The 24,181-nt window shown below is 43.7% G+C and overlaps 1 long non-coding RNA gene across 1 annotated transcript; it reads left to right on the top strand.

The window, feature by feature from the left end:
* Positions 1 to 5,724: 5,724 nt before the first annotated feature.
* LOC139080760 (uncharacterized) lies at positions 5,725 to 24,146 on the top strand. Its single transcript, XR_011535501.1, has 3 exons — positions 5,725 to 6,117; positions 12,985 to 13,819; positions 21,278 to 24,146. It is a non-coding gene; the product is annotated as an uncharacterized lncRNA (long non-coding RNA).
* Positions 24,147 to 24,181: the final 35 nt, after the last annotated feature.

The raw sequence follows: 24,181 nt of genomic DNA, 5'->3' as shown, positions 1-24,181 counted from the left end.
ACATTTTTGAGACCTCTTCTGTGCCAGAACCATATATCTATATACATATGATTTAGATATGTATGATTTACATACATATGATTTGTGTATATATACACGCATATATATGTATATATCAGAGACATACATAAATACAACACATACAGGCAGGAAAACATGATGGAGGTTATGAAAGCTTAATAACAAGATAGAATGGATTAAATTCCACGGGTACGGGAGCTCCTTATTCTCCCACTCACTTCTAGAGATCTGATAATTTTCTCAAAGGTGGAAGATCACCATGCCTTGAGGAACACCAGCTCCAGCGGTGGATTTAACTAACCCTGCGAAAGTAAAGCTGTGATTTGTTTCATTCCATAACAACCATTTATTGAGAGGACAATTTGCAATAAGTGCAAAGTACGAGAGGATGCAAAAAGGAAATAATACCCAGAGGCAGCCAGACCAAACCATTCATGGCCTCTTCAAGCAAAAACACGCTAAGAACTGCCGGCCTGCAGTGGCCCCAGGGCCAGGTGTCCTGAGCTGCCTGCAACCAGGACTTTCATCAAGCAGCTCCTGACCCATCCAGGGTTGGTCTGGCCTCTTGGACCAGAGGCCAGAGGAAGGAAGACTTGATTTCTCTTGCCGGCTTCATCTCCAAACTGTGCATCCTGTTTTTCTCCTTGTTCTCTACAAATTGCAGAAATGAGGTAGAAATATGCCCATAATCGGCTGAACCACAGTGAAATTTGATGGTCGAAAGGTTCTTGATGTGAATTGCTATCTAGGATCCAAAGGTTCTACATATTTAGATTTCATGCACAGAAGAGTGACAAGGACAGAGCTCGGAGTCCCACTTTCTGTAGTTACATCCTCAGCTATGGTGAGGAAGAAAACAGGGCAAGATCTTGGAAGCACAAGAGTGGAGTGAATAAATTTGAGAATATAGTGTGAGGTTTAGGAAATGTGGATTTTAGCTAGACACAGACATATCCCTTGAAGCCTCATTTTCCCCATTAAAAAAAATTCTCTTCTGACTTCCTAGGGATTTAGAGGTTACACATATCAAAACGTTTAAACGATTTAGGAGATAAGGTCTAAGTTCTCTATGAAACCATAATTACGATTTTCGGTATTTTTGTTATAATGCATAAACCTGGGACTGGCTAGGTAATTTGCAGGATCCAGTGCAAAATGAATCTGGGGGGTCCTTGTATAAAAGTTATTAAGAATGCCAGGCCGGCAACAGAGGAGCATTAATGTGAGCCTGAGGTCTTTGTGAGCAGGGCCTGTGTGATGGCACAGACCACATGCCCCTGAGGCCAGTCCTGCATAAACTAAAACCAAAAGGGGAATAAATGATTTCTGATGCTGCAGGAATATATAAGTGTGTTTTTATGAATATCACTTTATTTTTGTTCAATCCCGGTGACTCAGAGCCAAGGAAATCTCCAGCCTCTGGGTTTCCCACTGAGAGCACGGATGCTGTATTTTCAGAGCGGCCAGTGGGTTGCCAAAGTGGTGGGTTTGTGATGAAGTAAAGGACCTTCGAAATATTAGACAGTTCTTTGGGAGAGGTAAATAAATGGAAGAACTAAATGCTGTCACATAAGTGGGACGTAGGTCCAAACTCAGGGTTGCACAAGACCAAACTGCCTTGCACAGAAGCCCTGTGTCACCCCTGTCCTGTTGCTTCTGAGCTGCCAAATACACACTCCTCCTCTGGTCCTTCGTGTCCCTGGGAGACAGAACATGGTCCTGTCAGTAAAAAATCATTTGTAGAGAGAGCTAGTCCTCCCACCAAATACTAACCAGCTTTATAAGGCTTCTCCCCGGATTGTTTCCCTTTCCAAAGCGTGTAGGATTGCCAAATAAAATACAAGATGCTCAGTTAAATCTGAGCTGCAAATAAACTAAAAATAATTTTTTAGTATAAGTATTTCTCAAATATTGCATGGGATATACTTATACTAAAAAAATTGTTTTCTGATTATCTGAAATTAAGATTTCACTGGGCATCCTTTGTTGATTTTTTTCTTGCTAATTCTGGCATCCCGAGGAACATGGCATTTAGCAGAACATACTTTGGGTCTTAGTCAGGCTTTGCTGCTCTTCCATTCACGTTCCTATAGCAAACCCGCCCCAGAGCATAAAGGATGTAAAAGGTTTGTTGAGTGCCAGCAAGGTAACTGACACAGTAACACTGTCCGGAAGAAATGTAAATGGTGCGCCACCGATAGGGGGCTGGGGGTCTGGAGGGCCCTGGGCAGACGTACCCTGGGATGCGCTAAGTGTAGGAAGCTCCATGGAAGCAGGGACCACATGGGAGGGCTTGAGCCAGAGACCGTGTGTCCTGCTTGTGGTTTCCTTCTCTTAGAGAGGGAAACAGGATGCTGGCAGAAGTGTCTTTCTTGTCAGTTTTCATCGGGATATTTCTGCTTTGGCAAAATACTCATCAAAAATCTGAGTCAGCAAAAAGCACAGCTCTTGGGGGAAGGAAGTTTTGGGGGTGCCCCCAAGCCGATGTTGGGGAGGGTATAACATGCTAAGAGAGGATGAACACAGGGTCACGAGTAGAAGGCTTTGGCCTAAATGGGCGTATCAGGAAACCTGAGGTCCATTCTTCCTTTCCTTCTGGCAGAAGCACGTGGCTATTGGCAGAAAAGGCTGTGAAGTTTGAAACAAATTAATCTTTTTTCACATACTGAAAGAGAGATTTAAGTCACTGACTAGCTTTATCTTTAAGAAACAGACAGCGTTATTGTCTACCAGGCATTGCTCTAAGTGCCTTGCAAGTATCAATTCATTAAATCTCCTAATAATTCTAGAGGTAGTATTATCATTCACCCCATTTTGCAGAAGAAGAAACTGAGGCACAGCGAGATTAAGTACCTTGCCCAAGGTCACACAGCTAGGAGGTGGCTGAGCCCAGAATCATCCCAGGCAATCTTTTAACCACCTTGTTATACTTCAAGGAGGGCATGTGCCAGGATTAAACCAAGCAGCCAGCCTGTTATGTATGATGGTAACAATGATAAGAAGATGCGATAACGAAGACTCATTCACCAGGCACAAAGCTGGCTCTGGAGGAGTCCTAGATACGTGACAGGTGGCTGGCACATCATAGGTACTCAAAAATCGTGGCTGCTATTCTCACACCAACAAACCTTTCTGGTGTGTGCTGGGCTCTGTGCAAGCTGCTGGGGACACGTAGAAGAAGCAGGTTCTCACTGTTCTTACAGATTCTTGGTCGATTTTCTTACGTAATTTTCTCCATTTGCTTTATGCCCTTGGAACAATTTCCAGAGACTTTAAATGGCTTTGTTGTTATCGTTTTCACCAGCGATGCTTGCTTTGCAGAGGAATGGGCTGGTATAACTCCTCACATTGCCATTCTGGGTGTGGAACTCTGACATACATGTACTTTTCTTTCTGATTCCTTTCTGCATGTATGCTGCATGTACACAAAGAACCAACTTTCATGATTGTTTAAGTGATCCATATGAGGGGGAAAAAGACTTTTTTTTTTTTTTAAAGATTGGTACCTGAGCTAACATCTGTTGCCAATCTTCTTTTTTTTTTTTTCTTTCTCCCCAAAGCCCCCCAGTACCTAGTTATATATTCTAGTTGTAGGTCCTTCTGGTTGTGCTATGTGGGACACTGCTTCAGCATGGCCTGATGAGTGGTGCCATGTCTGTGCCCAGGATCCAAACCAGTGAAACCTTGGAACACCCAAGCAAAGCATGCAAACTTAACTCCTTGGCCACGGGGCCGGACCCCACAAAAAAGACTTTCCCTTATATTCACAATGTCACTGAACATACGTGGAATAAATACACGTTTCGAGTTTGGTTGGTTGGTTGTGTTGGTTTATGCCATCTGCATCAGACAGGATTGGAGGTGGTTTAACAGCTGCAGACACTATAGCAAGAAAAGTGAAAACCGAGGAAAGTAAGACAAAGGGAAATGAAGAATTGGTCAGAGATATTTTCAGTAACAGGGATGCATTTTGCTAAGGGTTTTCACTTTCTTGACTGCTCGCCAATGTAACCAGAAGCAGATGCAATTTTTCGAGGTGCCTGGTCTCCATACAGGGACTGAAACTTACAACCGGAGCCAGCATTTGGGTTCTTCCGGCTGCATTTGCCTACAGTACGTAACCTACGGGATCAGCTGCTCATTAGCACGGTTTTACGTGCATTTGTTTTTATGCAAATGTTCCTTTGGTCTTGAAACTGGTTAACAGTTAGCTATTGATGATTAGGCAGCTAGTAACTAAAGTGTTTTTTTGCAACTACTGGTTATAGCTTTTAGTTGTTCACCACTCATCGTTAACTGTGCTGCTTAGGCAATATACTATCTGACTCCCACTGGGCTCCTATAGATAACATCTCCCTGGAGCCTGGGTCACCATGGTAACAGATGTTTGAGCTGTTTTTCAGGAATTAGAACCCCGTGGCCAGTTCAGGCTGGTTGAGACCACCAACCCATCAACTGGGTCCATGCAAATGCTCAAGTGACATTTTTGATGTCGGGAGGCTGGAAACTCCACTCTCAGATCGTGCTAATGTCACCACACGGGTCCTATGAAAAGCCAAGAAACCTGACTACGCCTGCACGGATCATCAATTACCTCGCTTCTCCTCATCTCCAAGCGTCTATTCCCACACTTCAGACCACCTGGCCCCTCCCAGTGAGTATCCCTGAGTCCCCCATTTTCAGGGAGGCCGATCTGAGACTGATTCTCCCATCTCCTCACTTGGCCGCCTTGTGATTCAATCCTTTCTCTTTGCAAATTCGGCCTCTCCATGATTGGCTTAATCGTGCAGTGGGCAAAATGAACATGGGTCAGTCACAGTCTTGTGCCAATATTTATAAATCTCCACACTTATGAATTCACGACCTATCTTGTTCCTCAGAAAAATCCCACTAAAATGGATCGTTGTATTGTCTTCTATGAATACATAACTGAAGTTGAAATGTTTATGAGTAATTCATTTGGATTAATTTGGAATATCTTGTTTACAGCTCTGAGTCATTTTATACATAGGATACTAAATTCCCCATCTGTCTAATTACTGTTGGTTCATAACACTAATCTAATGTCTACTACCCTTGTTTCAGATTCTATTAAGTCATAAATATTAAATTCCATCACAATTGTCATTGGCTAAGAGATCGGCTTTTTGGGACAGTTTACTTGTAGCCAAGTAAAAGTGATTGCATCTCCCCTGGAATTTAAAACCTTACAGTTGTGTGATTCGGTTGTGATCAGATCTTCTGTTTACCAATATTTATTTCCATCTTTCTTCCTTGCTAACAAGGAGCTTGCTTGCTTGGAGCTTAAAGCATTCCTAATAAATACACTAGTCCTACTAAGTTGTTAGTTAAAGTTGGATGGTAAATGGAGGATTTTACAATGAAGGCAGAAGAATTAGAACCTAACCCCAGTGTAGGATAGTATTTAAAACAAAACTTGAGTGATTTACCAGATAGTTGTGTCACTACCAGACCCTGTGTTTAGTAGTTAATTGAAAACCCAAACAGAGCAGTACTCAAGTGAGCATAAGTGAGGCCATCTTGTTGGGCTAAATGGCCCCACCCCCTCCTCTGTGTGACTACTTGCTGCTCTGCACGTACTCTAAAAAATTCACATGCTCTCCTGATTTATGGCCTCTACTTATGTATGTACTCCCGGATAGCTTGATAAATTAAAACTTTGTTCTATGAGTTTTTCTCCAGGAACAGGCTGACCACAGGCGGGAAACACACCTACAAGGAATCCATCACAGCTGACAGAAGAATGGAACAATGTGATGCCTGGAGCCCGTCACGCCTGGACACCAACATCCCTGTACCCCCTCCTTACTGCCCGTTTTCCCTATATAACTGCCTCAAGATTCCGTAATCCTGGAAGATGGGTTTTTGAGACATTAGTCACTCATCTTCCGATTAACCAGCTAATCTAATTAAGCTTCCTTTCTCGATCTCTAACTTGTGATTAATTGGCTCAGATCGCAGCGAACAGAGTGAGCCCTTCCTCAGTATTAGCACTATTGCGTTCTTTTCCTCCAACCGTTTGCATCTGAATAGACCTGACTGGACTCTGCAGGAGACCCCTGGCTGATTTGCAAGGTACCTGCAAGAACCCTTATTCTGAATGGATCTCACCAAATACTTATTGCTTTTAGATGTCCTGCAAATTCCTATTTAGAGCTTGTCACGAAGGGTGTGTGAGCTCCTGCCTGTCTCTCAGGTTTCCTGTGAAAGGGGAGGGCTACCTTGTATCCCACTGCATCTCCTCACCCTCCCTTCCCACCTTTACTGTGCCATGGGCTACGTGTATGCTAAAGTAAGCAAACATCTATCCACGGGCTTATTTTTTTAGGGGTCTTTGCACCACCATGGTTGAGCTGTTCCACAATTCACTTCTGTTTCTAACTTAAAGACCCACCATGGGAAGCTAACTCAATGCATCTTTGTTACTATTTATAAAGTAGTGCGTCTGTTTCCCATTTCCTTTTCCTAAATGCATGGACTCGCTCTTCTACTCTTATTTCAAAATATAAGAGCAGAGCCCTCCAGAAGTTATTGGGCTCCTGCCTCCCACCAGGCCAACACCAAACCCTTACTAAAACAGATGGTTGTCTATTTTTATCCTATATGGCAACTAAATTGAGTAAGCATAGTCATGAATTATATTGGTATACGATTTAGAGTTTACAGGGTGCTTTTATAATAAACATTTTGTCGTTTAATGCACTAGCAATTTTATGAGTTGGGTATTTTATTCCTCTGTTTAAAAACAGGGAAGTTGAGAGCCAGAGAGATTTAGCGACTTACCTGGGATCGTGTGGTGACTCACAGAGAAATGTCCCACGTGTGTCTTCATTCTCCAGGGAGGCTAAGCAAATGAGATCAGGAAGGGGACTGTTCTGAAGGACCAGAGGCAAATATCAGCCAAGAAGCAACACTGATTCCTGGGTCTCCAGAGCAAGTGTACGATGGCGAAGGGACAGAGCAAGAGGCTGGGTATTGAGGGCATCAGGGCAAGTCTTGCAGGCCAAGAACACGGGACAAAATAATGTCATATAATTATATAATTCATGATGTGAGCTGTAAGTACAGAAAAACATCTTGAGTGGCCCTGACCAGGTGCTGGTCTGTGGCACTGGGAAATTATCCCACTGCAAGGCTAAAGAAACAAAATGATGGAAGTTTCCAGAATGAGTTTTCACAGTTACTCTAAAAGAACCATTGGTCAATACAAGTGTGAATCAGGTAGCACCAGGAACGCTCTAAAGAGAAGGTGAACTTTATTTTAAAATGTTACCCGTGAAACAAATACAAGAAATGTCTTTGAGCAGAGGCAATAGAGACATAACATTTCCTGTCGTTCAGAACGCACAAGGGAAGGAAAGAGGAAGCATCATCAGAGCCGACGAAGGTTCTTACGGACAAGCCAAGCATAGCGGTGGGGGTGGAGGGGGGGGCACAATCCAAAACGTTACTTTCTTACATCATCTTGGTTTAATAAGACCATAGGCGATTTTTAAGGCTAAAAATAGATAGCAACTTCTGAAAATCTTTAAGCTCATAATTTCCTCTGGGAAACGACACAGTCAAATTTGGAATCCGTTCTAGTTAAAAATGTGTATCTCTTGGATATGGGTAGGGCCTGTTTCAATGGACAGAGACTATGGTGCAAGGTGATCAACTGTCCCAGTTTGCCCAGGACTGAGGGAAATTTCCCCTGCACACGTGACTTTCAGTGCCACAACTGGGAAAGTTTTGGGAAAACCAGGACAAGCTGGCAATCTAGAGCCACAATTCTCCTGGGATGACACAATCCTTCTGAAAATAACCTTAGTTTCTGTAGCTGCCAGGAGGCCCCTCTGAGGCTCGCCGGTGACATCCTGGCAGGTCAGGGGCAGGATGGACAGATGGATGGGAGCTGGGGGAGGGCTTGGGAGGGGGAGGGCTGGGGACGATCTGACAGTGGTGGCTGGGGGTGGAATTAACCAGGGTTGGGTGGGTGGAATCCAGCTTGCCAGACACTTCAACAACCTGGCTCAGCAATGGTCTACCCTCTACTCCACTGCGTGATGATTTTAGTGGTCCATTTTCAAAGGAAGAAATAAATGTTAAGTCTCTTGTACGTGCGGTAGACCTTTAACAATTCTATGAAAAAAAATGGGGGGGTGGCTTTTCTTGTTGTTACCAAAAGAGAGAAAGTAACTCTGGCACTCATATCTTGATAAACTCCAAAATACCTCTCTCTGGGCCCCTTTCTTCATTCTCTGTCTGCATTAGTATGCCAGTTTATCATGGACAAATCAGTGGATAAAACGGGAATGACTTTTTCTACTTATTATGTCAATGTCAGTGTGATGGACTTTGCCAGTTCAAATGTGTGCTGCCTCAGAGTGGCATTGCATGAAAAAAAATTATTTCCTAATAAAAATATGAATGAACACCAAAATCATGTACCAAAATCTAAAATGAAAACGACAGGCCTGTAGTGATCTCTGCATGATGTAGAGTTGGTTGCAATAAGAATTGAGAAGGAAACTGAAAAGTGGAGGGATCGACTTTCCTTCATCTGTCCTGGGGTTTCAGTCTCTGAAAGGTAGGGATGTTCGTTTGTTTGATACAAAAAGTATTCAGAGACAATTATCAAACCTTACATAGATTTTAGCCTCTTGGATAGATTGCAAAACCAAGAATGTTCCATAAAGGCAATAGAAGACCATTCTAAATAAACCCTAGAACTGTAGTCAGTTTTTTTGCAGCTTGGTTGCTAGATATAGGGTAGGAAGATTATTTTCACTCCCTGTTTACAGGCTAAGAAATATGAATCTCGACACTCAGATGACTTTAAGATTTTGCCTAAGCTCGTATAACTTCCAAACGCTACCTAGGCCAAACCCTTCGATCCCAGCCCTATGCTTTTCCTACTGTCCCACATGGAAGTGTACCCCATGATGGGGAATTTCCCCTGGTTTCCTTCCCTCGCCTGCACTGTTCTTTGCACGTTGGTATGGTTTGGTAGATGCGAATAAGCGTAAACCCCAATCCTACCATTTGTTAGCTGCACGACTTTGAGAAAATTATTGAATCACTCTGAGTCACAATTGGCCATTTAAAAAATATGCATGTAGGGGCCGGTCCCATGGCCAAGCAGTTAAGTTTGCGCCTTCTGCTTCCGCGGCCCAGGGTTTGCCAGTACGGATCGTGGGCGCTGACCCAGCGCTATTCATCAAGCCATGCTGAGGCAGCGTCCCACATCACAGAACTAGAAGGACCTACAACTACGATATACAACTATGTACTGGGGGCTTTGGGGAGCGAAAAAAAGGGGGCAAGATTGGCAACAGATGTTAGTGCAGCTAACAAGATGCATAAAGAGCTATGAGTAGTCTTTGGCACATAGTAATTGCTCAATAAATGCAATTTTAAGGTAGTAAAGCAACATAAAATTACACCCTGAGGGTAAACTTATTTTCTGCAAAAATTGTCACTATTAAATGTCAAATTATTGTATTTGTGAAGCAGTTTGAGTCATCAGCACCACTCAGAAGTATTTATTAAACCTCTACCCTGTCTGGGGACTCTGTGTGTGTGTGTGTCTGTGTGTGTGTGTGCATGCATGGGTGTGTGTGGATGTGCAGTTGTGTCCGCAAGAAACAAGGGTGCAGTACAGGGAAAGTTTTAAATAAACGTGACACTGGAGCTAAGATTTCAGAGTTTCCAACCTTGATGAAGCGATAAAATCTGGATCTAAAAATTAACAACAATAGGATCAGGTGTTTTTTAGATGAATGACAGAAAGAATAAACCCTCCAGGAGCCAAGAGGAGGGGGAGGTCAGTTCTGGCTGGAGCCACCCAGGAGAGCTGAACTGAAGACTTGCAATTTGCGCCTACCCTGGAAGGAAGAGGCAGATTCAACAGGCAAAGAGGTACAGAGTCATAATCATGGGGCTCCAAAAAAGAGAAAAGGAATCCCGGAAATCCTCTCTCCCCCTGAAATTGGCCATCAATAATCCAGAAGTCGAGAAGTAATGACTGTCCCCATCAGAGAGCTCCAGGGTCTCTGTTGGCTCCCAGCTCTGCTGGCAGCTCAGCGGCGCAGGCAAGAGAAGGATGGAGAGTGGCATGCAGCAGGGACAAGGTGGGGAGGGGGGGTGCTCTGCGGGCAGAGGCACCACGTGAGCTGTGGCTCTGGGGTCAGGTATCCCATCTCTTGGTTATTGGTAGGCACTTTGCAAAACACAGAGTCCTGGGAAGACTTAAACAGCTCCCCTTTCACAGACAGACAGCGACACTGCAGGTGGCACTTTGGCTTCAATGTGCCAAAGCCTGTAGCGGGAAGAGTGCTGTGGGATTTCCACCAGCCCGCCCCTCCAGCCTGCTCCTGGTGCCGCACAGTGTGAATGGGACGTCTGAGCGAGCAAGTGACAGGCAGATTTTCACACTTTGACAATCTGGCTTCATGGCGATAGCAATCTGTTGCTGAATTTTAAGTAGAATTGTCCTTTTAGCCCTCAATCCTTACTGTATCCTTTTAGTGTTCAAGAATTCGGAAATTTTAATAAAGTTTGAACACAAGAGAATGACATTTATTCCACTCTGGGAAATAGTATTAATAACATTATCCCACACACCCACACTTTTTGACAGCTCCCACTGGTTCTACACAAAACTCAGTGTGGCTGTGGGGACCTGATTTCTTTGGAAATTCAAAAGAGTTCCAGAATGTTTTTGAAACAGACACAAAGTGCGATGGTTAATTTTATGTGTCAACCTGGCTGGTCTATGGAGCTCAGTTGTTTAGCCAAACACTAGTCTAGACATTGCTGTGAAGGCATTTTGTAGATGTGGTCAACACCTGTGATTAGTTGACTTTAAATATAGATTACCCTCCATAATGTGGGTGGGCCTCATCCAATCAGTTGACGGCCTTAAGAGCAAATATTGAAGTTTCTCTAAAGTGAAAGAATTCCGCCTCAAAGCTGCAACATAAAGACTCTGCCTGAATTTCCAGCCTGCTGCTCTACCCTACCGATTTTGGACTCGCCAGCCCCATAATCACACAAGTCCATTCCTTAAAATCTCTCTCTTGTATATATGTATATAAACCCTATTGCTTCTGTTTCTCCAGAGAACCCTGACTCGTAACCTCTGAAATAATCTCACGGGACCCAGGTAAAAGAGAACCCAGAAAGATGAAAGGAGTTCACGGTGGGGGAGGGGTGGTTGAGTTAGCTAAGAGCCTTTCTGTTCTGCCCAGGGCACCCAGCCTGGTGATCAACAGTGCACAGAACAAGAGAGTCAGAGACACTTTTGCAAATGCTACAAGTCTGTGCTCTTTTTAAAAAAGGTCATTGATTTTCCATTTAATTAAATAGTCTGCTCTAAGGTAGGACCGCCATGTTGTTTGATTGCAACAAGTATTAGGAACAATAAAGTTTCTTAGCTTCCATGGTACTAAATGGTGTACTCAAAACAGCATAGAAATAGGTCCGTTTGAAAGTTCTTGCAGCTGATTCTTCCCCTTCAACAGGACCTAGGTTGCTAATCTATCCCACGCTTTTCAGACTGCCTCTCAATTTGAATATAATCTCCTAAATCCACCTCAACACCAACCCTTTCTCCCCCCTTCCTCTAATCTCCTGCATGATTAATGAAAGGTCTTTATCTTCACAGTTCTAACTAATGGCTCATTACTCATTTCTGTAGCATTAGCCAAAAGAAACCTTGGTCAAGGCCATTTTGATAAGCATAATCAGCCTTCACTCTTGCATTTGAAAGGTCTTCATTCTTGTAATACTTTCGTGGCTACAGCAGCTGTTGGACGTTTTCTAGTTTTTGCAGAGCTTTGCAGCTATGGAAAAATCTCCGCTAAAGGTTCTGCAGCATAGTTTAATGTAGATGTCTCGCCCCGGCCTGGTTAGTATAAAAATTCAATTGCAGAGCAGTAATTATTATTATTTTTATTGTAATGTGCGAGGAGAAGATCCTGGCTTCCCAATTGGAAAGTCCTACAGTGAGCCAATAGAGTTTCCACCTCTGACCTCCTCGGAGGCGGGGATGGCGAGCACTGTGGTTTGGGGCCTGGGTTTGGGGGGCTCAGAGTGCATGGTCTTGTCAAAGTCAAGGCCCCGAGGCCCCATGACCGGGGCTGGGAGCAGGAAGAGTGGAGCTGAGGTCACTGTTGGCCTCTCTACTCACGGTTCCTGTGTGTCAATTGGGGCTGGCAATGGCCAGCATGCTCACACACAGCCCAGGGGATGGTTATGCATTTTCCTTTGTTTTTCCAGCCCCAACAAAAACATTTTCTGATGGATGCACTTGAGAGGGCTCCCTCGCTTTCGAAACTTGTAACATCACAAAGAGATTTGTGGCTGATCCTCTTAAAAGGAATTAAAAATGTCCAGGGTATTTACACTAAACCGCCGTGGTTCAGGGACTGCCCATGTGTAGGCCTTGGAGGTGAACAGTGCCAGGGTGCCAGGTCAGCACTGTCTTTCCTCCAGTCTCTGAATCAGAGTTTTTCTTCAACAAGTTGACAGGCTCTCATTGTCATGACTTGATTGCTCAGTACCTTTCACCCTAAGAGCTGATGGATGGTTTTGAACCCGTTACAAATGAATTTTGATTTACCAGGTATTTTCACTGCTCCAAGTTCACCTTTCACCAGATCTCCAGGTGAATGGGGAAGTATAAAAAGTCATCTTGAAATGGCCTTCTTTCTAGTTTCGAAAATACGAAGGGCGTAATTTTGTATCACGACACTATACCATATTTTAAAATTTTCTCATCTTGCAGGCAAGACTCACGATGTGAAGTGGTGATGGGTAAAAGGACCCCAAGCAGAGCGAGGAGATGGTGGACATTCAGTGTCTTTACAGATTCTTGGCAACTCGAGAGTAGTTTTAGACAGTAAAGTCAAAGGGCATCATAACATCACGACGTGACAAAATGTATCCTTCCACCCACAGGAAGAACGGGGCAGGGTCAAGAGAGCTCATGACCTGATGATCTGAGGACCCAACCTGAGGAAATAAGAGGACACTCAAAGGAACAGATGAGTAAGAGCGCTCAGAACTTACCCAACTTCAATGGCAATTCCACTGAGGAGTAACCACAGTGTTGTTTTTTCATAGAAACACCAAATTTGGAAATAAAACCCTGCTGGGTTTATGTGGCACCTCAATATTCCACTGATTTTTTTTCCAGAGGCCAGTGAGAAGGAGGAACCTTGTTCTTCCAGGCCTGGACAGCCAGCGCGTGACCGCATTCAGCCCCTCCCACTCTTTGTGTCCCCCTGATGGAGCTCTGAATGCTCTGGGCTGGAGACCATGGGACAGCACCTTTGAGAACCATGTCACTGCTCTGACACACCTGCTGAGATTCAGAAGGGTGGGGAGCAGGGGAGAGGCCCACTCTGCCTGTCCCCCAGGTGATGGGTGAATGTGCAATTCCTCCAACACTGGGTGGGAATGACTAACAGAGGAGTCCAGGCAGCTGCAGGGGGAATCAGTTTAGCAGCTTTCTGTTGTCGACTCCACGACTTCCACAGTGATGTCACACTCGGGTACATCAGTGCTGTCCTACTCCAGCAGCCACGCGGCAGGGAGCCATGGCCAGCATGGTGCTGAGGCCAGCGGGAGACGGAGGAGGGAACGGCATCTCTCCTGGGACTTCCCCTCTCTGGCTTTGCTGAACCCTGAGTGGACTCTCCTGGACCCCGAGTGGACTCTCTTGGACCCTGAGTGGACTCTTCCTGGCTCATGCCTCAGAGCTCATGGATGCAGTCCCCATGGGGATCACATGGTGAGGAGGGCTGGTTCTAAATTCCAGGGCCTATGGTGGCATACTGGCTAAGTTCACGCACTCTGCTTCAGGGGCCTGGGGTTCGCAGGTTCAGATCCCTGGTGGGGACCTAGCACCGCTCATCAGGCTGTGCTGTGGTGACATCCCATATACAAAAAATTAGAGGAAGATGAGCACAGATGTTAGCTCAGGGCCAATCTTCCTCACCAAATGAATAAATAAATAAATTCCAGGGCCCCAAACCATGAGGCCTACTTGGCTGTGTGAACCAATCTCCAGAGACTGTGCTCCCCCATCATCCCCCATAGGGGGCTGAATATGCAGTGTGATTTGAAGGAAAGTTCCCACCACCTCCCATGCTCCCACTCAAAATTCCTCTGTACTCATCTGAGCGAAGATAGTCATTACGTTGGAGCAAAGCTTCTCTAAGTGTCCTCCCTCAAAGTGTGTCTCAGGGGGGCAGGGCAGGTCAGTCACCACACCACTTATACCTCGTTTATCCCAGATTAGCTGGTTAGATATTTGGCAAAATGCTTAGAAAGAGCAAAAGGACAGACAGAATTCTGATAAGGGGAGTAAGATAGGGTAGTCCATGATATGGAGGACGGAGCAGGGTGACACAATATGGGAGCCATGGCAGGGAAACCCCCAAACCAGAGTGTTCCAGGAAATGAGACTATTGATCACCTGGAGGGAGGGAGAATGAAAGAGGAGCAGGGAATGTCCTGAAAGGAAGGAGGGAGCATAGAAGAAACATCCCCAGGACAACACCCCCCTCACACTTGTTCACTACAGACCCCCTGGGAAAACTCAATCACAGATGAAAATGATTCTGACCCATCTCACTTCCTTTGGGTCACCTTTAATGACCTTTGAATCAAGCCCCCTTGAAGTCTCTCCCCATTCTTCACAGCCCTGCCCAGCCAGCCAGTGGAGACAACTACTTTAGTCCATTTTACATGAACTAAATTAATTGATTAAGCAGACATTTAATCAATAGATAATAAAAGTCAGTGTCCCTGGATTTCATGTTTACTCATGCAAACAAATTCCAAGCATTAAAATCAACCTTTCTGGGGCCAGCCCCATGGCCGAGTGGCTAAGTTCCCACACTCTGCTTTGGTGGCCCAGGGTTTCACCGGTTCAGATCCTGGGCATGGACCTAGCACTGCTCATCAGGCCATGCTGAGGCAGTGTCCCACATAGCAGAACTAGAAGGATCTACAACTAGAATATACAACTATGTACTGGGGAGCTTTGGGGAGAAGAAGGGAAAAAAAAGATTGGCAACAGATGTTAACACAGGGCCAATCTTTAAAAAAAAACAAAATCAACCTTGCCCAGCATCCCACTTTCAGATAGCATCCTGTGAGCATTTGTCTGCTGAAACAGCTAACCGGGGTGCTCCCCTTATCCCTGACAGCTCCTGCCTTCCTAGGGCTGCCCACTAGAAGGTATGGCCCCTTCTCCAAACCTAACAAAGCTTTGCCCACCCAATACAAATTCCAAAATGAATCAACTGTGCTTGGCCCTTATCCTGAATAGTGTGTGCAAATGTGTGGTTAACATCACAACGCAAGCATTTTGAAATGACACTGACAGATCCTAACCAATCAATGGATGAAGGTGAGGCTGCCCAGGCTCTGCAGAGAGAAAGGATCTTCTGGTGGCCGGGGGGATGTGGGTGGGGAGAGAGAGAGAAAGAACACTTGTTTTTACCTACCCTATGATCTGTTAGTGTCTTAACACTGCAGGAACCACAAAGCTTGGCTTTATTTTGTCAGTAATGTGCAGACTTACAGAGAAGTCGTGGAACATGCGTGTTTCATAATAACCTCTACCATTTACTGAGCGTTGTGATCTTCAGGATCTGTGCTCAGGATCTTACAAATATAATCTCGCTGAAGCATCACATGGATTCTGAGAAGTTGATGCAATTGTGATCAACTTTCTGTAGATGAGGAAGCTACTTTCAGAGAGGACAAGTTAACTGACCCAAAGTCAGAGTCAGGAATATAATCTAGGTGAGTCTGATTCCAAAGCCTGAGCCTTAACCGCCACCACCACAGAGCCTCTTGTGATCTTTGTCAGTCGCACACTCTCCCGCCTCAGCCCTGGCCTCAGGCTAACCCTAATAAGTCTCCACAGCCCAGTAGGGTCTGCCTTTGCCTGTTTACCACGTAATCCTCAGGGTCAGGTACTCTAACATATCCTGCCTGGACCAAAAGTCTTAGCTGATTTTAATAGGAAACAATAATTTAAACTGGACACTGAAAAATTACCTGCAGTTGAATTAACGTCAGAGAGCTGACATTTCCTTTCATTTATGTTGAGGATGCAGACTTTCTTAAATGTACTTGGCGGCATAAGCACATCTTTTTTATGAGTCCTTTAAACGTGAACTCATTTAAAATTTCCTTGCCTTTATTAGGTTTCAGCTCAAAATGTGGCTGGCCCATTAGCCTGTCCCTGGAAAGCCCAGGTTTGACCACAGAAGCAAAGAGAACATTCAATAAAGAGCTTGCTGGAGGGCTCACGTGTGACTCACAGAGGTTGGACGATGGTTGTATATTATTCTGGGATGTCCATCACACTCTCGCCCCATACAGTTCAAGCAGCTAAAATTAACCACTGTCTCCTCTTTGAGTCACACTTCCTTTAGTATCTGAAATGTAACAGCAACCTCATTCTATATCTGCACCTTAAACTCTCATTCTATTTAAATCATTTCTCTTAAAGTCGTTCATTTTCTGATAGTCCAAGATTCTCAGGTCTGGCCAACCTATGATCTAGTGTCAGGATGAAAGGAAAAATGCACCTCATCTTGGAAACTCAGTGGGAAAATAAGGTCCTTCAACTCATGCTAAAATCACCAGGGCAGTTAGCAACACAAGAATTTTCATGCCTGCCACACCCAAGTGCAAAAACCATAATAGATACATCTTATATTTAGGTAACTTTTCAAATTATAACGTTTACATATCCTCTGGATTTACTTACAAAGTGTTTCAATTCAAATTGGCTTAAAATCAGTAGAGTTGCCTTAAGGTGATTACTTCTTGATTTTTCTCTTTATTATATGCATTTCAAGTATGTACAGAGAGGAACTATTTCTGGCCAGATTGGAGTAACTGGTGCCAGACTTACCCTTACATGATAAACAATTATAAAGTTGGACAAATATATGAGGATATTGTTCTCAGGCACTGAACAGTAGGCACTGCAGGTCTGGGATCCCTGAGAGAAGGGAAGTACACGTCGTGGGGCCTAGACTCACCCTGGCTGTCTGGTTGGGGACAATTTCTTGACTTTAGCATCAGAAGGTAGGACTCAAACAGAGTAGGGCAGTCCTGCTGAGCTGAGAAAGCATAATTTGGGGTTCATGGCTCAGGATACTAGAGAAAAGAGAGTTGTATTTGCAGCGAGAAGGTGAAAGTGGGAGGGGGCAGACGTCTGTGTGATGCTTCTCTGTGGGTTCTTGGTCAAAAGGTGCCTGCACGTTGCTCCAAGGGGCCTAGCAGAGAGAACTACTACAGGGTTGAAACAGAAACAAAGATGCCTAAAATGCACAGTTCTGGAAGACAGTGGGTTCTAGCCCAAACAGAATGAAGAGACTTCATTAACATCCCAGATATTCAGCTGGGGCACCAGAAATTTCACTCCTTAGGTGTAAGCACAACTTCCAAAATTAAAGGTCCTTTATGCTGCATTGCCTCAAATGTCCAGCATCTTAACAAAAATTTTTAGACACATGAAAAGCAGAAAATTTTGACTCATAATCAAGAATAAAAATAGTGAGCAGAAACAGACCCTGAAATGATCCAGACGTTAGAATTAGTATACAAGAACTTTAAAACAGGTATTACAAATATATTCAAAGTCTTGAAGCAAGCAGATAAGGATCTCAGGAGAGAGATGGAAGCTGCAAAAAAGGAACAAGTAGAAATTCCAGAAATAAAAAACACAAAATCTAAAATAAAAAATTAATTTGATGATCAGATTAGATATGACAGAAGAAAAGGTCAGTGAACTAAAAGATAGATCCATACAAATTATCCAATCTGAAGAACAGAGAGAAATAAGATCAAACCAAAACTAACAGAGCCTCAGTGACCTATGGGATAGCAAGTGGTCTACCATGAACATAATAAAGTCCCAGAAAAAGAGGAGAGTAAGAATGAGAGCAGGAAAAGATATTTGAAGAAAGTATGGTCAACGTTTCCCCAGATTTGGTGAAAATACACCAACTTACAGAGCCAATGATTCCAGAAAACCAAGCCAAGGCAGATCATAGTCAAAACTCTGAAAATGAAAGATAAAGAGAAAATCTTAAAATGAGGAGGAAAATAAACATGGAGTGGGAAGATATGATCTATTACCTTCAGAGGAACAATAATTCAAATGATGGCTGACGTCATCAGAAACAATGGAGGCCAGAAGACAATGTGATGAAAGCTTTAAAGCTGAGATTTAAAAAAAGAAGATATTTTCAGATAAATGAAAGCTGGGAAAATTCATTGCCAGCAGACCTTCATTACAGGAAATATTAAAAGAAGTTATTCAGTATGAAGGGAAATGATGCCACACAGAAACTCAGACCTATAGGAATGATTGAAAAACACAAGAAAGTTAAATACATGGGTAAATACAAAAGACAGGTTTTTTCTTAAGTTCTGTAACAGACAAATAATTGTTAAAGTAAAAATACTAGCATTGTAAGATGGGGTTCACGACATAGGTGAAGTAAAATATGTAACTTAAACCCAACCATATCCATGATTACACTGAGTATAAAAGGACTAGGTGCTCCAGTTAAAAGGCAGAGATTGTCTAATTAAAAGGCATATGATAAAGAAAACCCAACCATCTTCTGCAAGAGACACATTTCAAATATAAAGGCACAAATAGGTCAAAAGTAAGAGGATGGAAAGATAGACCAAGCAAATGGTAAACATACAAAAACTAGTATGACTATATTAATATCAGACAAAGTAGACTTTAAAACAAGGAGTATTATCAAAGACGAAGAGGGACATTTCATAAAAACAACAGGGTCAAATATACACATAAGCTATTTGTTAAGTATACACAAGTGTTTTCTTCTTTTAACTTTCAATTTTTTCTCCATTCTGTCCTGCTTCAGAACACTTTTCTGTGCTCCATAGTCTGATGATCTGCAATCCACAACTCTCAGACTCTCTTGCATCTAGGATCCACTAGGTGACCAAGGATTAGAACAATCAGATGTTCTCGAGTGAAATTTGGGAGGCAGAAGTGAGGCCGAAGCTGCGCATCTGCTGCCTCTGCTGGCAAGCTCAAAGATGTGCTTTGGGATTTTTTGCACCAGTGTTAGTAGAGGTCTCATTGTCTAGTAATTATCTTGGGTGTCAACTGACAAAGAATAGGTCATCCCTGCAGATCATAGCAAGTACTGGAACCAGGAGACACATCAGCTTTTCTGATTGTGGCTGCTTCCTCGTCATGGTGGCCCTTTATTTTGGGAGTGTGGTTCTGGAGCCAGTGGCTTCCTAATCACTGAAAAATCAACCACTCCCTCGGTGGGTCAGCGATGCAATGTGCCTTTGGGACACATTCCTGCAAACTCCACATAGAATCTGTTTCTTCAGCACTCCCAGTGATTCTCTAAGCCAATTATAGATCTGCAGTAAGTTCTTTCCTGTGTAAATTAACTAGGGAGTGTTCTATTTTCAGCAACTTAACCCAGCCAGATACAGGTGTGATCTTCTAGCCATGGTTATTCAACGTCAATACAAAATTAACCACTTGTAGTGACTGGAATGTGCCTGGAACATCATTCCTACCTTCTTCTTTAGGTGAATTTCTATTGTCCTTTAAGACGTAGTTTTCTCTTCTATGAAAGCTTCCCTGACTTTTGGAGATTTACTTATATCTCCTTCATCTAGGGTTCCACCACATTTTGCTGGTACCTTTTTTAGTGGACTTTTACTGTGTATCATATTATTTATTATTTGCACTGTGTCACGTAATTACTCTCTTTCTCCTCCACTAGTCCATACACTCCTTGAGATGACAGAATATCACATTCATTTCTGTACTCCCAGCACCTAACAGAGGGTATAATTTACTGCACATATTCAAAAAACGTTTATGATGAACGGATGAATGAGTAAGTAAAAAGTTTACAATACATATATCTATTTTTAGACCTGTGTGTGTGTCTTCCCTAATCCTCCCAAATTAAACAATGACAAATTTAATTTTGATTTCTTTCTATCCTGCTGGATAATATGGTGGGGGAGGATTAATAATGAAGAAGTGGAAAATATGAGCCTTATCCTTAGATCATCGTAACCTTTACAGCTACATGGACTGAATATACTAAGCACTTACTCTAAGCCAGACAGTAGGCTGGGAACTTGACATAATATCACTTTATCTGATCCTATGGCACACCTATGAGGCATCTTACTTTGTACCTTAATTGTAAATTAAGAGGTCTGAGGTTCAGAGAAGTTGAATATCCATAGTCACACAGCTGGTAAGTGACTGTAGCAGGCAATTAGGGCTCTCCAAATATGCATGCATCTCTGCATTTCCTAGCCTCTTTTGCAGTAAGATTAGGGCCATGTGACTAGTTCTGGTGAATGGATCATGTGTAGAAGTGATGTGTGTCACTTTTGAGTGGAGACAGTTAAAGGTTGATGTGCCTCCTTCATTCCCTCTTCCACTGCTACAGGGACCTCAGGAGGAGGCCTTAGGAGGAGAAGGAGGTCTGCAGGATGTAGACTACAAAAAGGAGGGCCTCCCAGCTTGCATCATGAGAGATAAACCTTTGTTGTGTTTGTCCACTAAAATGTTAGGGTTTGTTTGTTACAACAGCATACCCTAACTTATCCTGATAAATGCAGTGACTAAGCTGACCTTCTAACCTATGTCTGTCTAACTCCAAAGACCTGCTCTTAACCACCCTCTACTGCTTACAGTTCTCTTGGGCAGACAAAATGGATATACGGTCACAAGAGATTAGATAGCTATGCAAGGAGACAAGATGAATGTACATCCACGAGAGATGGAATAGTCATATGAGAAGACAAGATGGCCATACAGTCATGAGACATCGGACAGCCACACAAGGAGATGAGATGGATATACATCATGAGAGATCAAATAGCCATCCAAGGAGACAAAATAGGTATACAACCATGAGAGATCAAATAGCCATATAAGGAGACAAGATGAATACATAGCCATGAGAGATCAGATAGCCATGCAAGATGGAGAGGAAGGGCTCAAATGAGTGATATCGACAGTGATACTGTAGAAACGTATGTGCACACACGAGGAATGGGGATGGTGAGGAGATTTACGGCACAGTATTTGGACTGTGACTACATGTGTCAGACAGAGAAGAGGGAAGCTAGAGCTCTGTGGTTCTTCTCAGAGTCCGATTTCCTGATTCCCTCTCTGTCCCTTTAGCCACCTGACAGTGACAAACGCAAGCTGGATTCTACCACCATCACCATTTGGAGAAGAAATCCAGGGACTGCTCAACCTCTGTAGACCAAGGAGCTAATTGGGAGAGAAGACTGCATCAGTCATTGGTGCAAGGTCATTGGAGAAGTTTTGTTGATGGCGCCTTCTGGCCAGTGAACTTTAGCACATGTTACCCACCTGTCCCCACCTGTTCCTTGAAGCTTCTTAGTGAGACCTGTCAATGCACTAAGTGACAGTTGAGCCTGTGAGAAGAAATTCCAGCTTAGAAATACCAGTGTTTACAAGGAAGGAGAATGAATATATGTTCAAAAGTACGTCTCTAGCATTTTGTAGAATTGTTGCTCTTTTGAATTTCATTGGAATTAATTCATGCAGATGTGTACCTGGGGTTGTGCTTTTCCTGGTTAAAGAATTCTTTCCCCCCCATCAATGGCTGGAGAAGTTGCTCACTGCTTACGACCAAGGGCAATCCTTCATTAACCTCTCCTGCACAGATCAAGAGAGTTAAACTTAGAATAAAGAACACAGTTTTTGATCTGACAGGGCTGAGACATCACAAAGACAGGCACTGAAGCTCATCAACCCAAGCCCAACTAAAAACAACCTGGAACCCTGCATGCCCTGCTTGCATGCTGTTTTTGAGATTGAAATGGAAATTATTGAGAGTTTATGCAATCAACCCATCCTTGAATTCCTGATTAAGACAAAACTGTGAAATATCCAGCAGAAGAGATCTGGGGAGAGGTAAAGAGCTCAGAATTAGTAGTCAGCAAGGTCCACTGGGACAGCCCAAAGAGTACAGGACTGGAGAGTGCATAATGAAGTAGAGCATGTGGTTTAAACTCCAGGTCGGTCTCCATGCTGTGTGGACCTCAGAACACTACCTAACCTCGCAGAGGCTATGCACTGATATGGTTCTCTAAAAATGTGCCCAGTCTTGGTGAAAGCATTTTTAAAAATCCATATTTCACCAAATAATGTTTGGATTTTTTTTAAGTCCTTGTAATAACTAATTCTTTGAAGACAGTTTTTTCATAAGTTTCATGGAGGAAGTTATTTAATGTTTTTAAGTTATAGAGACAAACTGTCAAAGCAGCTGTTGTAAAATAAAATAATCTCATGAGCTGCTGTTTACGATCATCTATCTACTACAATAATAAGACTTATAGCTGGCCATCAACCTTCCCTGGTCCGTGTGCCTGTTCGAGTACCCCCTGCTTTGTTGAGATGAGCTTGGTACCTAGAGACACAGAACCAAGACAGAACCAGAACTGGCTCCCAGCAGCACTGAGTGGGGTGGCCTAGGGGGCATCCCCATGGAACTGCTTCCTGGTCCAGCAACTACAGACATCAGCTGACCAATATTAAGTCCCCAGTGTGTGCCAGGCCCTGTACTGACTGTTTTCTCATGAAGAAAAACAATGAATCCTCAGAACTCCCAGGGAGGCCGGCACTATTATTATCCTCATTTTACAGATGAGGAACTGGAAGCACAGAAAGACTAAGTACTTTTTCCAAAGTCAGCCCTTGGAGGGAACCAGAGAGATGTGCCTGGTTGACCACAGCCCATGCACCCAACCATGTCACTTGATACACAAAACCCACAAGCAGAACCAAGATGGACCCAGACATTAGCATGAAAAGCTGAAAGAGGAAGACCCAGCCTCAGCCCTGGCGAGGGCACTACCATGCCCACAGCTACCCTGCTCCATCCCCCATCCCTGGCCTGGACTTGGCCATGGGCCCCTTGTCAGGTCCCCTTGCTCCATCTGTATTGTCGACCCCAAGTGTCTCCTCAATGCATTGAACTCAACTTTCCCAGTTCAAGATTTTTTGATGGTTCTTTGGACACAGAGGGTGATTTTAGTTAAATGATGTTCATAATTAGTTGTTCCCACGAACTCAGTCATGAGTTTCAGCATTTGCCAATTGCTGAGTTATTCACAGCTGAAAATTGGCCTGTGCACATGTACAACAGCAGCCTTTGAAGGACTTCTGGGTCCCACTCACTTTGTTTGAAAAGTGTATTAACTTCTGCCCTGGCCAGCAGCTGGGAAAAATGACGATCCTAGTTTTGCAAGTGACTATGATGAATCATGGCTCCAGCTCTCTCAGTGGCAGATGCCAACTACTCTTAACCAGCAATGGGGGTAGGGCGGGGGATCCAGCCGTGAAATCTTCCACTGTCCATCCCCACATGCATCTGTGGACATTTCTGGTTTATGTTTCCAGTGGGTTTTATTAAGGATGAATCTCGATGGCTCCACAGTCGGCTAATATGGTCACAACTCATTTAAAGAAAAAAAAATGGAGGCAGAGAGAAAATTAAGGACTCCACAAAGCTGACAAGGGGCAGAGGCAAAGGGACAGGCAGGCCCCACATACCTGCCTGGCCAAGGCTTTGGGTTCAGACAAACCGTGAGAAGCCCACACTCCTAAAAATGGCTCTGAGGACAGCTCCAAGCCATAAGCCTTGTGAGAGTCAGTCATCCTTCCGAGATCTGAGAGGTGATGCTGTGGGTGTTAACATGAGCAACTAGCAAGAGATCTGCTCGGAGAATGTTTCTCCAAACAGTCAACTGGAGCTTTGGGTCTCTGATTTGTAGGGAGCTGGGCAGGGTCAAGTGGTGCTGAAGAAAGAGAAGGAGAGGTTGTTTTTCAGGCAAAAGAGTTCATGAAGTCACAATGGCCTGGCTCATGATCTGGCTGGTGATTGTCCAAAGTGTGAGAAGTCCCAGAGGAAATAAAAATGGAAAAATTAAGATAAATAAGAGTAGAAAAACGAACTCTAAAACTTGTGATACAACCAACAAGTCACTGGATGATTTGGTTTGTGCCTGAAATGTTTCATGAAATACTTCATTAATACGAAATAATGTCTCTAAT

The sequence above is a fragment of the Equus przewalskii genome, chromosome 32, assembly GCF_037783145.1.
Source record: "Equus przewalskii isolate Varuska chromosome 32, EquPr2, whole genome shotgun sequence".
NCBI classification, from domain to species: domain Eukaryota; kingdom Metazoa; phylum Chordata; class Mammalia; order Perissodactyla; family Equidae; genus Equus; species Equus przewalskii.
This window is presented reverse-complemented; position numbering and strand designations above follow the sequence as displayed.